Genomic DNA, 5,000 nt, shown 5'->3' on the forward strand with positions numbered 1-5,000 from the left:
CGCTATCATTATTATTATTACTATTATCATTATCATTATCATCATCATCATAATCATCATTGTAATTATCTTTTCTCTTGATCAATAAACTGAAATATAATGAGCCACATATTGATGGAATTAATATAATATATTTTATTTCATTTCTTTATTTCATTCTACTCATTTCTTTTGTAAATTACAATTGTGTCCAATTTTTTTTCCCAGTAGTCGCAAGCCTGTAAATAATGGATGGTCGATGACGTCATGCGCAATAGGTAACAGATGACGTCATTCCTATCTGGTCTCAAGCCACGCCCACTCGCTATACAGGACGCCCAATTCTCACAAGACGAGAGAAAAAAGAAAGAAACGAAAAGAAAAGAAGAGAGAAGAAAATAAAATGAAAAAAGAAAGAAAGAAAGAAGAAGAAGAATATATATATATATACATATATATATATATATATATATATATATATATATATATATATATATATATATGTGTGTGTGTGTGTGTGTGTGTGTGTGTGTGTGTGTGTGTGTGTGTGTGTGTGTGTATATATATATATATATATATATATATATATATATATATATATATATATATATATATATATATATATATACATATATATAATACGATGCTCGATTAGAATGGCAATTCTCACAAGACGAAGATAACACAAAACAAAAACAAACAAACCAAAATATATAACACGATGCTCGATTAAAATGGACATAAATTCTTACAATATTCTTACCATGAAAACATCTCACCATGGCGCCCACCTGCTCGCCATCACACATGACAAAACTGCATGACCTTCATCTTTGACTTCTCTTAATATCCTCTCAAGTTATACAAACTCTCCCTCTTTACACTTTACTCTTTATTTTCTAATTTCTTGTTTCTTTTTTTTGGGTGTGAGGCTAGCAGAATATTTTGGAAATGATCTAAAAAATGTCTGTTATGTGCCTTATCAATTCATCTTTTTATTGTCTAAAAAACTTTTATTGTCTATATAAAACTCGTTATTTTTTCATTCTTTCTCTTTCCTCTTTATTTAATTTCCATTTTCTATTATTTTTTGGCTATTTATTATATTTCTATTTCTATTATTCGTCTTATTTCTTCTTCTATTAATTTCTTATTCATCTATGTTTATATCTATGCTATTTCTATTTAGAATTTTCTTATCCTTTGTGTTGTCTGGCTTAAAAGACTACGTGCGTATGTTAATTTATTATGGTACTGAAAGAGGAATACGAACACATCTAATTTATTAAGAATAAGTAATAAACGGCAAAAGAATAGAAAAAAAAACATATGATAAAAACGATTGGAAAATGATAAAAGTATGAATAGTAAAAATCTAATAAAATTAGTGCCTAAACCGGTAATAAGAGATTAATAGGATTCTGTGAGAAATTATTATGAGTGCCAAACGTTAATAAATAATAAAGACAATTTTTTTAGAAACATAATAGGAATGGTAAGTAAATGTTGAATAAAACGGAGACCAGATGGCAGAAAACCGAATACAAACAATAGAAGAAAGCTGAAAATGACAGAAAACGAAGACCAAACGATATAAGAAAACGGGAAATTATCGAAACAAAATGGAGACAAAGCTATATATTTAAAGAATTTGCGATCAACATAGGAAAACGATAAAAAAAAATGTTGCTAAGATGGCAGAAAACGAGGACCAAACGATAAAAGAAAACGGATAATTTCCAAAAGAAAACGGAAAATTGTCAAAAGAAAACGGGAAATTGTCGAAACAAACGGAGACAAAGCTTTACACTTTGGCACTTTACGATCATCAACTTTAAATAATAATAATAACAATAATAATAATAATAATAATAATAATAATAATAATAATAATAAAACAAGTCAAGAGATGAAAAGATCACAGAGCAGAAAAGCGAACCACTAAAACCGCCGATTTTGTACCGAGTCAGGAAAAAAACAACAAATAAAAACACCGCCGATTTTGTACCGAACAGGAAAAAAAAACGCCGATTTTGTACCGAACAGGAAAAAACAACAAATAAAAAAAACGCCGATTTTGTACCGAACAGGGAAAAATAAACAACAGATAAAACAATTAAATAAAGAATGAAATAACCACCCTAAGCGATTCCCTCTGAAGGCGACTTAAGCGGATGTTCTGTGTCTCCTTCTCCCCTTCGCTGTCGCTCTACGTAAATAAGAACTGAGGTTGTGGGCGACTACGTAAATAGTGGCGCCCCCAGACCACGTCAGGGGGACCGGGTGCGGGGTGCAGTCGACGCGCCGCGCACAGGATGTCACGTGTGTGTGGTATATGTGTGTGTATGTGTGTGTATGCATGTATGTCCACACAGGCACACAAACACACACACACACACACACACACACACACACACACACACACACACACACATATATATATATATATATATATATATATATATATATATATATATATATATATATATATATATATATGAATGTATGTGTGTGTTTGTATATATGTATTTGTATATATATATATATGTGTGTGTGTGTGTGTGTGTAAAGAGATAGACAGATAGATAGATAGATCGACAGATAGATAGAATGAGAGAGAGAGAGAGAGAGAGAGAGAGAGAGAGAGAGAGGGAGGGAGGGAGGGAGGGAGGGAGGGAGGGAGGGAGGGGGAGAGAGAGAGAGAGAGAGAGAGAGAGAGAGAGAGAGAGAGAGAGAGAGAGAGAGAGAGAGAGAGAGAGAGAGAGAGAGAGAGAACCAACGAAACATAGATAGATGAAAGCAACGTGTATCCACCAATCAAAAAAGGAAAAAAAAATCAAGCCAAAAATTTAACCACAGCCAACCCATTCTCACCAACCTTGAGCACCACGGAATAACTCCCCACCCCCCCCACCCCCCTACCACCCCGCCCCACTTAATCTCAATCTCTCTATGGTTTATCAACAGACTTCCCTCACCATAGCAGACAAAAAAAAAACAAAAAAAAACGGAGGGTTAAAGCATCCGAGACTGTGCTTGCCTGTGCTTGCTAGTCGCTTCGCTTTAAAGAAGGGTTTTATAACGATTTTGTGTCCCGCAGTCGAAAGGTCAGTCCTGTGCATTGATTACCAATATAACACAGTTTTAAAGGCAAACATTACGTACCTTTTCCCGACTAAAATTTATCAGATCAAGCACACTGACACACAGACACACACACACACACGCAAACATACAAACGCATACACACGCACACGCACACATACAAACACACATACACACGCACAAACGCACACACACGCACACGCACACATACAAACACACATACACACGCACAAACGTACATACACACATACAAGATATGCTGTATTAAAGGGTAATGGTATGCACTGTGTTTCTTGTTATTGCTTGTAAAGAAAAGGCTTTTGTATCCATGGTTGATATTATATATATATATATATATATATATATATATATATATATATATATATATATATATATATACATACATACATATATATACATACATACGCGCAGATGTGTAGGTTTACACAGTTACGCTTATAGATTCCAACATACATATATTTATTCACACACACAAACAAACACACATACGTACGCGCACGCACGCAAGCATAGATATTTACATACACACACACACACACACACACACACACATCCATAAACGCACGCATGCACACATACAGATTCACACACACGTGAGAAATTGTTTTTTTTTTTCTTTTCATGTCAATTACCATCTAGATCGGACTTTCAAATTATTTTCAACAAGCGCAAAATCAAAGCACAAAACCACACAGATCAATATAGATTTCGGAATAAACACGCTAAGTGAAAAAAAAAAAAAAATGAAAAAAAATGCAAATAGACATTACTGCACCATTACCTTGCTCTCATGCATATATGCCCGAATGCATGCGAGTCCAAGCATTCATTACACACAAGAGTGAAAGCATGATAAAGCACCCCAGTAATGGAATGAATGGTGATACGAAACAATACTTTGATTCGAATTAAAAGATTAAAAGATGTATTCACACGGCCATTTTTTTCCTGTGTGAAAAAATAAGTTAGCATGCGCATACTCCCGCTCACGCATGCTTGCACACATGAATAAATAAGCATATAAACACGTACCCATACACTCAGCTACAACATATACATATGTACTTATATATACATATATATATATATATATATATATATATATATATATATATATATGTTTGTATGTATATATATATACATATACATATAGATAGATAGAAATATTTATATCTGTATCTATCTATCTATATATATATATCTATATCTATATCTATATATCTATATCTATATATCTATCTATCTATCTATCTATCTATCTATCTATATATATATATGTATATATTACAAATAGAGGTCTAATACATACACACACACACACACACACACACACACACACACACACACACACACATATATATATATATATATATATATATATATGTATATATATATATATATATATATATATATACATATATACATATATACATGTATATGTATGTATGTATAAACACACACGCATATGTGTGTGTGTGTGTGCACGCGTACTATTACAAGTGCAGTACCACTGAAAGAATCCATCCACGCACACACAGGGCCTCCAAATCCATTCATATTTGATCACACGCACACAATATCTCTGTCAGGTCACTGGTCCTCACCTCTTTAATCTAAATCAAACTGAGGACCGGAGATTCCGAAGTCACAGGCGATGCTGGCTCCCTTCCTGCTCCCGCCCGCCTGCACACACGCTGGCCGATGTAAACAAACCAGGCATCAACATCAGAATATTCCCCTCTCTCTTTTTTTTTAATTATTCTGTCTTCTTTTCCATTCGCTTTTGCGCCTGTGGTCTGGCTGCGAAATGAGAGAGATAGAGAGATAGAGGGAGAGTAAAGGGGATAGGAGAGATAAGAGAGAGAGAGAGAGAGACGAAGGAGAACCGAACGAGG

General features: G+C 33.9%; 1 protein-coding gene across 1 annotated transcript in view; it reads right to left on the reverse strand.

Annotated features, from left to right (window-relative positions):
* LOC113810939 (proteoglycan 4) overlaps positions 1–5,000 on the reverse strand; it is a 27,324-nt gene that overhangs the window by 22,215 nt on the left and 109 nt on the right. Inside the window, exon 1 of the mRNA XM_070117697.1 lies at positions 4,710–5,000. This exon is cut by the window's right edge and continues 109 nt beyond it. The gene's annotated coding sequence lies outside the window, so the exon portion shown is untranslated. The remainder of the gene's footprint in view (positions 1–4,709) is intronic.

This window comes from Penaeus vannamei, chromosome 41 (assembly GCF_042767895.1).
Source record: "Penaeus vannamei isolate JL-2024 chromosome 41, ASM4276789v1, whole genome shotgun sequence".
Classification (NCBI taxonomy): domain Eukaryota; kingdom Metazoa; phylum Arthropoda; class Malacostraca; order Decapoda; family Penaeidae; genus Penaeus; species Penaeus vannamei.